We start from the raw sequence: 13587 nt of genomic DNA, 5'->3' as shown, positions 1-13587 counted from the left end.
CAAGGTACTTTCCAACCTAGCAATATTTCTTAGGATGTCTGGCTTTGATATTGTATCCCTATTTATTCATACTCGTTAATATGACTAGAATTTTTATATGGGGAAGTTCTCTCTCATTCACTTTTCTGGGAAGGCTATGATTTTTGTAGGTATGTGCTTCCATCTGTCAATGCTAGATGATGCCGAATTGTAGGAATGTTCCTTGTGTTTGAAACAGAAGGTAGTAAGGCTTTTGGCTATAACTTAGTTTTTGTTGTGAATTTGTTTCATGATTTCTGATTGGCTTTTGAGAGATCTCTGTCTGGTGTACCAAAAAAAAAAAAATCTTGTCATAGAAAACTCTGCTTTGGTTGACAAGATGTGTGGGAGAGCAGACGTAGCATTCAGCAACTTTAGGCTGTAGTACTTATTGCATTCAACAGAGATAAATACTCCCTTTGATTCCTGTTGATAAAGGTGATACTGTAGTCTGTGTTGCTGAAAAGATGCTCTAAAGCATTCGGTACGAGTTGACACTTGCAGAGAACTAGGGGTGATTCTGAGGGGTGGTGTGATGCAATAGCGGTCCCCATGAAAACTGATCTATTTGTGCAGCATCACTAAATAAGCCTCAGTGCAAACCTGAATCCCAAAAGTGGGGATTGTCAGAGGTACTGCTTAAGGAGCTAATATGTGAGCTTTTGTTTCTGTATTGTATCTTAAAATGAGCTTTTTGCCAAACATTCTTCTGTTAAGCATTTTTAATATTATGCTTTTTCATCTTTATTCAGGAGAGCAGTAGTATCTGTGCTGCAGTATGTTGGTGTCTCTTTTGTGTGCATATATATCTGTATGCAAGTTATGTGTGGTAGGGAAAGATAGTGCAAATAAGTGATTTAGAAAGTAATGAAAGTCAATGCTTGAAAGATTTTCCTATAGGAACTGATTCTGTAGACTGAGGAGGAATACAGAGGAATGTTTTTGTTGCTGGAGAAGGTTGCTTGATGTCCAAGGAAAATAGTTGCAAGGAATGATTTTATCCTGAAATTTTTAAAGATCCTGCAGATCCATATATAACTGGGCTGAAAAACAAGAAACTGGGAAATTAGTTGAATTATGGGAGATAAATGCAGGAAAGCCCAGGGTAGTATTACTGCCTCAACAGTAGCTAGTGGTATTCCTGGGGAAATATTGTAGAGTATTTTTTCACCAGGTGCATTGTAAGCAGTGAAGGCTCAGGTACACGACCTTTTGGAAGTCCAGCTGGAGTGAGGAGTTGTGGAAATTGTCTGCATTCATTAGTTGAATGAAAATGAGAGGGGGAAAAAGTGTGTCGTTACTGCAATCTGAATGTCTCACAGGAGCAACATTGCCAAGAGCACTCTTAAAGTAGGTATTGAAGTGACCGTGTAGTGTTGTAGCAGCTGATGATGAGTATCATTTAACAGCAAAACATACATTATTTTTCTTGATTTGCTACAAAAATATTTGGAGGAATTTTTCAAGCAATACAGATTTCCAAAAACAGTTCTGTAATTTTATATATTCCTGGTTTCTCTGAACCTTTAATATTTTGATGACTAGTCCAGCAGGAAGGAAAATTATTGCAGTAGTTGAATAACAAGAAAAAAATTATTGAAGGTAGGTAAAAATGTTCCTCTTGCTATGAATAATACAGTAAGAGTTACATAGGCAGATGAATCAGGCTGCTTCTTTAATATGTAATCTAATTTTCCATACATGCTTATAATTGTTCAGTAAGAAATTTGTCAGAAATACACTGTGCCTATAATTAAAAAATAATATACATGAAGTGTAACAGTGGAAGGTCTGCTGTTTTATTGCATGTTAGCAATTTGCAAAGTAAAATCTTAATCCATATTTTTTAACTACTGTTACAGCACCAGAATCCATGACACTTGAATATTCTTGTTTTCAGGTATTTTTCCCCACACTCACGTTGCATACTTAATATGGAGGATAACACATTCCAGTGCATTGTGAAGCATATTTAAAGGAAACCTAAAACTAATCATGCAGAAATTACAAACATCACAATAATTTTCATGTTCCACTCCTCCTAATCAGGTACTGGGAGTTGTGTATCTGGAGAGAAGGTGAAAAAACAGTTTTCAATACTTTAATTTGGTAAATAAGTTTAAAACTTGTAGTTAAGACCACTTCTGTGAGCAGTTAATCCCAGTATGCATGAGTTTGCTATGATTTCTGTTTAATGACCAAGTAAGCAGTGATTTTCTTGCTCCAAGCAAGGGATACATTGCACACTTGAATTTGTCTTTCCACAGTGTGCTTCACCCTCAGAAAGTAGGTAATAACAGTAGAATAATATTTGTCAAATATTTGTTGGAACAGGAAAAAGTATAAATTGGACTACTTAAATGTGGAAATCATAGTAAACACAGACTGGTTAATATTGGTAGTTGAGAATCTTGAAGTGCTGTACAAACAAGAGTGGTTATTGCACTGTGGGATTTGATTGAGGATACTGGTTTTCCCTAGGACCTGATCTGAAGAAGGAGCTGAAATGCCAGTGAAGCATTTTCTTTAGTGCCTGAAGTTTCTAGCTAAATTTGATAAATTTACCTTTCAGTATCTCTGAGAAGGATACAACCTTACTGTAAACACCTTTACTGACCTGGAACTTAATCGAGGTCTTCCAGTTTGTGAAACCTAAAGAAATGTCAGAAAATCCATACAACACTGCAAGCAAAAAGGTGCTCCAGATGAGCATGTGTTGCTCATTTGTTAGCCAGCAGCTCAGCCTGTGCAGTGTGCTGACAGTGTTTGTATCAGACTTAATTTCTTCCTTTGTGGTTATCCTTGCACTGAAGCCAGTGTCACCCAGAAAAGATTTGTCCTTTCCTGGTAACTTCTGGGTTACCGTCACATTTATAGAAATAATGTTAAGAAACGCATCCCTTACTTAGTGTGGATTTTCTGTAACTAATGTCTCTTACAGTACAACATTAAAATTCTAGCACCCCAGTTTCCATGGCTAAGCTTGCCACATCTGTGAGGTATGTAACACAAAGAGATGGCACTGTCCCCAAGGGGGGACTGTGGGGTGTTGCAGATACCCCTCAGCAAGGTCAAGTTACAGAAGTTTTCAGCATCCCCCTGTTCATTCTTAGACTTTGCCTACAGCCAAGTAGGAGACCTTACCAGCATTAACGTGTTTTGGGAAATAAACCCAGCTTGATGGAAGAGTGGAGGAACAGGAGCAGCTGGAGATACAGGAGGCCACAGAGCAGCACAGGGATGTGGCCAGTGAGGACAGCTGCAAGCCAGAGCCACCAGGCTGCAACAGGCATTACGTGCTTACTCTGGCTCCCAGGCACTTGGGAACTGACATGGATTCCTCTCCCACATCAGCTCATCTGTTACTGACACATCCTTCATTCTGAAGGATGAAACTTTCTTTTCTTTCCTATTACTACAATCATTTAAATGTGGTCGGGTTTTTCTCATTTTGTTTTGTTGGTTTTTTTCCTGGGGGAATCTTTAGACAGTACTTGACATTAGTTGTGCTCATGTCTTTAAAGGCAGAAATAGATACTCTGATTCTTAAACTGGAACTTTTTAGAAAAGGCTGTCAGTCCTCTGATGCTTTTGTATACAGCCAAAGTCTGTGCAGCACTGTCTGTTATTTCCATGATGAAATTTTGCATTTTTATTAATACCTTCTCTAAATGGAGAAAGTTTTAAACAGGTAATTTTTGCATTTTTCATTTGATTTTGTGATCTGTTTGCATAGTGGATTCTGTATTAAACACAGTGGTTTTTTATTAAATGTTGGTTATAAAGTGGTTAGACAAATGTTAAGCACTGTTACAAGTACAGTCCTCTATCAAAAAGTTAAGATGTATAAATAAATTCTCAGACGTTTAAACAAACTATTTATGTATGTAAGTAGGATTTGTTGCAAAAACATGAAATAGATGTAATTTTAACCGAGTTGTTAGGGGTTTTTTTTTATTTTATTTCCTAACATTAATATCAATGACAGCATTCCTCTTTAAAGATGCTGCTTCGCTTATGCTGGATTAATGGAAGCGGCTGTATTATAACGATGTTATACTTCTGATAAGGGGAGATATGTTAATACAAAAATATATACATATATTTTTCTTAAATCTGATTTGATATGCCAATTCCCATTGTTAGGTGCAAATTAAAAAGAATTTTACTCTGGTAGGGGGTTCTAAAGCCTTGACATTATTTTAATCTGATAACGAATGGCTCTGACTTCATGTTCTTTCAGTTGTTGGCAACAAATCTAAACCTGTGTTTTTTGGATTTATGAGGATAAGTCCTGCTTTGGCAATCTTGTAGATCCTCAGGAGAATAGTTAAACAGTGATTAATCATTGTTTCTTCACTGAGTGTGCAGAAAAGAATGGAAAAGCTGCATTTCACACTTCTGAAGCAATTAATCCCCATGATCTTAGCCAGGTTTGTCTTGTAGATAAGTTGGGATACAAAACTGAACCTAATTTATCAATGTATGCATGCCATAAAGTATAAAACACACAATTTATTTCATATCATTTATAGTCAAATGTAAAAAAAGAGTGACTTTGCCATATCCAAGAGTGTTTCTTACATTACCTTCATATAAACTAAGTACCAGAGATTACAATGGGATTCCTGTTTATTGTGCACATCTGGTGCAGTCACTATGCATTTTCTCATTCACTTGCTGGCATTTTTAGTGATTGTGGCATAAATCACCTTGCTAATCAGAAACATAAGTGACGGGAAGTCATCTCCTTTTTTTGAACAATGGGAAAAAACATATGGCTTCTTAGACAGGACTTGGCTGTTATACTATTTATGTGGCATTATATTCTGTATTTAGAATTTCATATTAATTGCCATGATTTGATTGAAGGCATAGAATGCCCTGTGGTTTTGGCCAAAGTACTTGTTTTATGATCTACTCATGATTCCTTCCATGCTTAATATCTGTTGTATTTGTCTGTATCAAAAAATTGAGCTGAACATGCAGGCTGTATGTATTTTAAAATACGATAAAATGGTTTAAAATGCTTTTGAATCAATATGATTAAAATGAATGTTGTGTGTTCTGAGTGACACCATATAATAGAAGGCTATTAGAAATTGTGTGGCATAGTGAACAAGAGAAAAGAAATGTTTGCCCTTATAGGAAACACATATGCTCTAAACTTTTCTTCCTGCACAGAAGAGGACTGTAGAAAATCAGACAAGGAGGAGGTGAGACTGGTAGTTTTTGTGAGGCAAGTTTATTGATAATTGTGCTTCTGAATTAAAATTCCCCGTGGGATAAAACATATAATAAGATGCCAAAATTATATTAACATGTGAGGAAGATAATTGCACCCAAAAGCAATTCATGTACAATATCATTTTTGTGTATCTAGTTCTTCTTCTTACATGAATGTTTTGCACTTCATTTTGTGTCACTTGTTTTGTGATTCCTGGCAGTGTTTACTCCTTTAGCCAAATAGTTTAGTAGTAATAATATTTACTATGAAGAATTTTTAGTAACCTTTTGAAAGAATATATTAATTTATGGCCAGTGGTTCAGAGTTTTATTTACTGTTATATTATTTCTTTTAAATAACTAATTAAAAATGTAACCTAATTCAGTAGTGTTATTGACCAAATTTCTCTAACCAGTGTGGAACTTGAGGTTATTACAAAGTATTGGAATACACTAATTGTCAGGAGTCTGTATATCTAAAGAAGATCTTTATTCTCTGCCAGGAAACTCCTGAATAATTACAAAAAATGCTGAATTAAGTAACTTATAGTATAGAATTTCATATGGGGCTCTTGAAATCAAAGGAGGTAAGCAGGATGTAAAAGGAGACCATCCCAAGTGACTAGTTGTTATTGGTAACACCTCTCCGGCATTACAAATTCTGCTTCACTGGTAATAAAGAAAAACACATAATGGAAGAACACAGAGTAATGCTAAAAAGCACCTGTTAAACCTTGCAATGGGAGTCTCCATCTTCTTCACTCGGGTGTGGGTTTAAATGCACATTGTAGAGATGCTGCTTTTGAAAGCTTGTCAGAAGGTATGCTTTTGCCCAAGAATTTGCCTTCTGCTCAGAACTGAAAAATCCTGAGAAGAATACCTGGAAATAACTGATGTGACATCCTTAAGATTACTTATACAAAAAGAGAGGAATTTCAAAAATAACAGGACAGCATATCACCTTAATTTTTTTAATAGCTGCTCTCTGTGAGTTTTCTGCTGTTATCATACATAGTGGAACAGTAATTTCACTAAAAAATTTCAAATTTGGTGTATTAGTTTAACAGGAGAAGTTCTTCAAAATTACTCTGAAATACACAATTACTCCTATTAAGTGTCTTTAAATACTAAAAAAAAAAAAGTCTCATCTTAAAAATTGTCTCACTAAGTCTGATTTTATAAATCTTATTTTTTAGCATTTCTTTTTCACATTTTCTACTCACTAAAAAAAACAGCCATAAACAAATGCTCATAAGCTTCCTGACTCAGTCGGTATTACTTGAGCATTTTAAGTGGACCTTTATGTGCACCCTTAAGTAAACAATGTAATTGAAAGCATGTTTGATTTTGGTGTGGTTCCAGGTTAGCCTTCTAGTTTGGATAAGGAATGTATATTTGAAGCAGATTGTCCCCACTGTGCTTATGTTCATTTTGCAGAGTTGTGTCAGCATTGGGAAAATTGATTTATTTTGGATTAAGCTAACTTGGAAGTTTGCACACCATCAGTGTATAAATTGACTTATTTTGTAATAGCTGCTAGGGGTCTTTTGGTCCTGAACATGACCAGCTCAAATTAAACCCCCCTAAAAGATGTTTTGCTTGAATGTTTGTCCCCAGGATTAACTATTTCATTCTACCTGTCAGCCCACATTGAACAGTTGCCACTTAGAGCTGTTGTGAATTTCACAGAGGTACCCAATGGAACACTTAGTGATTTGTGCAAAGTTCTGATGGTCACCAGGCTTTTACCAATGCATATATTTTTAATTATGCAAGTGGAATTACTGTAGTGAAGTTTAGTTATCATATTTAAATACTGAGTAAGTGGCAAAATTATCTCTTCTCCTTTGACATTGTGCAGGAATGAAACCCAGAAGTCAGCATTAGGTGCAATGGCAGAGGACTAAAAGGGAAAGGACAAAGGAGATGGTCTTAAAATTGGGAGATTGGAAAAGAATAAAGCTCTTGTACAATAAATATAATCCAATATTTTTCACAGGCAAAAATCCGCTAGTGCTGTAGTCTGTTAAGGGAAAACTGTTTTATTTACTTGCGTGAATTATGGACAAAGGTTTTTACTTTATGCTTTTGTTCCTGATAATTTAGACGTTTTTTCTTGGAAATAATTAGATGAGATATAAACTGTAGACTTAAAATTTAAGGCTCCTTTCAAAATGGATAATGGTAGAGTTCCCCTCTTCACCCTAAACTCAAGGTTACTTTTGCCCAGCACAGTGTAAAAAAAATACTGTGGTTATCAGACCATCAGACGTTTTGATGAGACGCATTTTAAAACACCAGTCAATGAGCTGCAAAGTTCACTTTCTTTTATAGTCAAAAACAACACAGGAGAGGGTTAAAGACTGTGTTAAGATAAAATCATTCTTCTAATGAGGATTGTGGATAAAATCATTTACTTCATGTTAATACAGTTATTTAAAACTTAAATTTTGAGTTTACAACCATCTGTCTCAAGGGCTAAGCTCACTATAAACTATTATAATCATTTAAATAAATAGAGGAAAAAACAATCCGTTCAATATGTTGAATCAATATGTCATGCTTTGAATATCTATATAATTTTCCTCACATTAGGATCCATGGCACATGTACGGTACAATATGGTCTATAAATAGGCCTGGAAATAATATGACTGGATCTTGGACTGCAAAGGGAGTGATAGTGCTCCCTAGAACTTGGTGTGTGGTATTGCCTAGCAGCCATCATTCCCTGTAACCAGAGCGATTACAGGGAATTAAAAAGAAATTAAAAGAAGGCAGATTTTGGTGGCTGCAAGGTAGCAGAGCATATCTTTGTTCTTTCCTGTGTCCAACACAAGCAGAATCTTCATTTGGTACATTCATTTCATTCCTTGCTTGGGCCTGGGAGAAAAACTGTCCTTTTCTGCTCACTCCAGGGTCAGTGCTCCCATCCAGCTGGCTTGGCCAAAGGAATTAAGTGCACGTGTGTGGAGTGTGGAGTCCACGCTTGCTTTCAGCACCCAGTACAACAGTGAATGTGTGTTGTACAGAGTCTTGCATCACTGTGACTCTGTACAGCAATGACTCTGCTGACTTGGAAAACACAGATTGCAGCATGAGCTATAGGCCTGAGTAGCTCAGGAGTCCTGATGAAAAGAAAAGAGGAAGCGAGGGATGGTCAGACATGGCTGAAATTCATATAAGTGTGGGTCTAAGAGAGATTTATAATGCCTAAGTTTCAAGTCAGCATTTTAGTCCTTCTTTTTCATCATTTTTTATACTTTAACTGCTAAGAACTATTTAATCCTTTTTTATAAGATTCACAGACTGTATTATGAAAATGCGATGAAAACATGGATGTTGTTAAAATAAGTGCTTTGCAATGTTTAAGATAGTATGTATACAGTCTAAAAACTCTGTAGAAAGAACAACATCAAAATTTGTGTAACTGAAAATACCAGCTCGATTATTGTAAACTGCCAGTGTACTTCTATCAAGTAGTAAAATTATATCTGAATTGTAGGAATGGGACAAAGGGCAGCAGTGAGGGAGTGGTAGAAGCAGAGTAGGTCCTAAAGCACATTCTGGGCCTCCAGTCCATTAACTACATAAATTGAGAAGCTGCCATGTTCTTCTGAATTATGGAACAAAAAGTCTGTTGAGGCTTTGCAGTGACATCACAAACTATTAGAGGTTTGGTTTTGATGTCACTAGAATCCCTTGATGAAGTCATGGCCCAGTAATTCATTTTTCATCTTTATTTATGCTGAAATTAAAAATTCTTAGGGCTAGATGGATGGATGAAGCTTCTTTATGTTCTGTTCCTCACTGTTGGAAGTGACATACCATCTCAAGGATATTTAAAAAGATATATACACTATTTCTCTTAATATCATGTCCTGCTGTTCTGCAGTTGAATCTAAATTAAAGCAAGACAAATGAGTGTCTGTTGTGTGGATGGAGAATATTAGGATTAGAGGAGAATACTGAAGATAAGAAATCTGGTTTCTTGTTTCTCACGTGTCACTGACTCAGGCCATGTGAGCCTGTAAGAGCCAAGTCTTAATTGAAACCATACTAAATCTTTGTGTGCCTCCCTTGAAAGAGTTCCATGTGAGCACAGGAAAGTGTAGTGTTGCATATATATGGAGTATTTTACACCATTGGAGCCTTAACATATGGTTGTGGGTGTCACCTAGCATTCATGTGCCTCAAACTGTATCCATAAGATGGGGGAAATGCTTTGCAAGGTAGTTCAACTCAGCACTATTTGGAAATCATTGTGGTTTTCATAAAGAACAAAGGTGTGTTGGGTTTTTTCCTGAAACAGTAATGGTCTGTTGTTGACTGATGGGCACTCTTAAACACCTAGAATCCAATTCCTAGTCAAAATGCAAATACTGAAAATTCCTAGTACAATAATATCTACTGTGCTACAATAGTATTAGGTAAATTCTAACCATTTGCATGCTTGAAACCATCCTAACAATGTTTTGTGTAATTCTGTTCTCAGTTTTATTCCTGTTTCTCTCCTTTTGATATAATATTTAAGAAAATCTGGATCATCTTATTAAGTTAAATGAAACACCTGGTTTTTTCAGCATTTTGTTTTCCTAGGTGGCTCAGGCAAATTGCATGGTTTTACTCTGAAGTTCAAAATTCTGTAAGTAGAATGTAAAAATATCTTAACTTTTCTAGACATTCTTTAGTTTCTTCAGCAGCAGAAATACACATTTGTTTATCTAGATCTGTTCCAACTTATGCATGCTAAGACCCGTTTGAAAGCTGACGTCTCTATGTAATTTATTTTCAGTGTGTAGTGTAAACTGTTGTGCTGTATATACATTTTATATTTATGTCAGAAAAGGGTTGCAGAGGGGTACTTTAAAACCACCTTTTTGGCTCTAAATAGCTATTGTGTACATATGGTAAGGTACTGCTGCTTAACAATTAGTAACTGCTTTGATGAAACTAAATTACATGTTTAAGTTCCCATCAGGAAGTCGCTTCACATATCTGTATTAATGTATTCAAGGCTCGAGAAGGAAAGTTAATTTTCCAGCTTAAATATTTAATTCAAGCTTAAAATTTAGTCTGTAATTAGAGCTCCCAAATGGCAGGAACATGGAGTATTTGTCCATTTTAATTAGATTGTTGTTTACCTATTAATTATATATCATATCTTGTCATATAGTTTTGATGGTAACAGATGGTGCTAGGAGTTAGTAAGGGTTTGAACAAAATAAGATTTCACATGATTTATTAAGTTGCACTTTATTAGTGAGTGGTCTGCTTTTGTCAGGTTATTCTATGGAATAAGAAGTTCGAAACATTTCACTAATTTTGGTGATTGTGCTCTGTGTGAAAATATCTAACTTAAGCAACAATTCCAAAAGATGCATTTGTTTTTTTTAAAGGAACTTGAAATACACTTTGTATTTCTCCAAAGTTATTGCCTCTATACTATGCACATGACAGTAAACTTACAGCTATTTTTTCCCCCTAAATTTTGTGCATAGGATTTTTTAGGAGCAATACCTCTTTTATCTGCAAAGAGTACTGCAGTTATTTCAGAGGTGAAAGACCTGATTCAGCTATAAAAATTTTAGCTTCTGCACAGAATCCATTTTCAAATTTCAATGGCTGAAAAACCCAGCATATCAATTTGTTTATTGGTGCTTCCAAAATACAAACGTATATACATACATGGCCATCTCTGTAGCAAGCATTTAAATGTACAAGGTGATTGAGATTTTTCAGAGTTCAGTAGTTGTGGAGCCATACCATATACCTTCATCCAGTATGTGAACATTTTTCCAATTCTTAGGCAGTATCTACTGCTGATGCAGTTCACCTAAATTCTCGAGTCCTGTATGAAATGTAAGTATGTCTTCCATCAACCAATGTTTTGATGAAATTAAGGCAGGTTACCCCACACTGAAAGCCACATGCACGCATCTGGAAATCATGTGGTACCTTACTTGTGATATTTTGGAGTTCTCACTTAAATAGTCTGTAAGACATGGGACAGAGGAAAATAAATAAAAAATAAAATAATGGAAATCTCTACTGAGTTTTGGAACATTAAAAAAGAGAAAGAAAGAGACTGAAAGAAATTTCAATTTGCTTTATGACACAAGTGAAAAAGGGAGAAAGTCACAAAGATACTTAAGTAAATAAGATTGTATAGTGGAGATTAAAGGAAGGATATGTTATTTCTTGAAAAAAGAGAGCCTTAAAATGGGTGGAGGTTCAGCAGATGTGTGCATTAGATGTTGCTGAATAACGCTGGTAAATGGACAGTGGCTTTCTTTATGGGGAGTTTGCACAGTGAAACTAATCAGCAATGGAGCTTAGCAGTGTGGTGTTTGTGGGTGGTTTAGTAGTGATTCAGGAGTGTTTGAGCTTTTAATTCCACTTTATCATAGATCATTTGATCTATTCTAATTTTGGTCACCAGAGGGAAGAGATCAACGACAAGTTTCTTAAGTCCAGGTCAATTCAGCAGCTCCCTGTTACAAAGCTGAGTAAATAAATCATTATTTTGTGGCAAACCAGTCTTCCTGTTTTCACTAGTTGCTTTGATGATACCTTGATAGCCTAATCCCCTTGGGCTATAATATTATCTGAATAAATGAAGATCCTTTTCCTGTAATCCTCCCTTTTTTATAAACTAATTACATACTTCTGTTTTCCTTCCTCCTTCCTATTTTCCCTCTGTCAATTTAAAAAAACATGCACGATCATCAGAACTGTACCTGTTTCTTGACATTGACCATGACTTCAAAGAGATGGTAAGAGTCAAGAGTTTTGCTAGTGAAAAGTAAACAGATGGCCGCAGTACACACACTGATTTCAAGGCTTGCTTCAGTGGGCGACTTGACAAACAGTAGATCTACAAAACTGCCTCCTTGTTCTGGCACTCGCTTTGTCCTCACACCAGCAGCAACAGATGCTTGATGCTGACACTAGTTCGGTTTTTCCCCGCATAACTTTGGTCACATACTCTGAGTTAGATTTACTGTGACCCCTCTCTTGTTTTATAATTGTCCCCATTAGCATGATTGCTACCTTAAAAAGTATTGATAAGTATGTCTGTGTTCAAATCAACTGGAGGTGGGGTGAGTAGGGGGAGGTGTTTGGGAGTGTGTATGTATCTTGGATGTGTTCCCAAGCCGGGGATCGTTTTATCACCACCTACATCTAAAAAAGAACCACTATGCTGAAATTGTGCAGTTTGATTAGCTAGGAAGAGCTAAGTGACTTGGCCTATTGCCTCTTGTATGTGTGAAAAGATTACCTTCTAAAAATGCGACCTTTTATCCTCTTTTGCTCAGATCCTGGATTTTTCCCTGTGATTTGTAGAGCTGTGTTAATAACACAGAAAACGGCATTCAGTTGTTAGCGATGGAGATATAAGTGATTATAAAAACATTATCACAAGATAGAAGTAGTAAAAATATTCTACTTGCTGAGCTTGCACCATCAGAATTTATTTATACATTTTATGCAAAAATACAGGGTTAATTTTTTTTTCCTTTGACCCTGTATATCAAATGTGATAAAATATGCTATCCTGCAGCTAAAAGCAGATGGAAAAATAAATTGAAGAACAGCGTTTAACTGCAGTCTTATCCTAGTTCATATAAAAATATTACAAAAATAAAACAGAGACATAACTGGGTCATTGAAATGTTCTTTAAGAAAGCCTGCTTACGCAACAAAATTACCCCATTTTCAAATACTGTGGTTCATAACATTCAAGGGAAAAAAAAAAGGATTTTGAAATATAGTAGCATGAATTTTGTTTTTAAATTAGTTTATACTCTTTGGAGTCGATCATTCATTGAGAATTTTTTTTTTTGCTTCTTTTGCAACATTATAGAAGTAGTGGGCTTGCATTAAAGCTTTCTTATGGACATTTGAGAGTTTTGAGTCATTGCTTCTAATTTATTGCAGTGCCTAGCAGGTCTTCAGTGGTGCTCCCTTTCTTTGGAATATCATTACCATTTGTAGTTTTCAGACTAATTTTCCTTCCCTGCTTGACTTTGTAAGTAGATTTTGAAGAATAAGGTGAAAAATACACAAGTTAGTAAAATCTGTTGGTGTGGATGCTCTGATAGTGAATGCAGCCAACAGTGACATTCTGTAATTTCTCACCTCTTGGCCAAGTCTGCCTCAGATATCAGACTGAGAAGCACTGAATCTCCTCTACAGAGTCACCTGTTTCTCTCCATCATTATCTAAGCAACTTCAGCCTCTAGTTTTAGTCTGTAAAGCCTAATTTCACTTAGAAATCTTAAAGAAACCTAAGTTAGGCAGTTTTAATAACTGTTAATATTTTAATTTTTTTTATTTTAAT

General features: G+C 35.7%; 1 protein-coding gene across 6 annotated transcripts in view; it reads left to right on the top strand.

Annotated features, from left to right (window-relative positions):
• Window positions 1-13587, top strand: part of TBC1D5 (TBC1 domain family member 5) — a 318071-nt gene that overhangs the window by 90327 nt on the left and 214157 nt on the right. The window contains exon 1 of one of the 6 annotated variants that reach the window (XM_041411475.1): window positions 9870-9888. The exons of the other annotated variants lie outside the window; for them this stretch is intronic. The gene's annotated coding sequence lies outside the window, so the exon portion shown is untranslated. Of the gene's footprint in view, window positions 1-9869; window positions 9889-13587 lie in introns of those variants that run through there. 6 annotated transcript variants of the gene reach the window in all.

Source organism: Onychostruthus taczanowskii, unplaced genomic scaffold (genome assembly GCF_017590055.1).
Source record: "Onychostruthus taczanowskii isolate IOZ18803 unplaced genomic scaffold, ASM1759005v1 scaffold36, whole genome shotgun sequence".
NCBI lineage: Eukaryota > Metazoa > Chordata > Aves > Passeriformes > Passeridae > Onychostruthus > Onychostruthus taczanowskii.
Note: the sequence above shows the minus strand (reverse complement) of the source record. Positions and strands in the feature narration are given on the sequence as shown.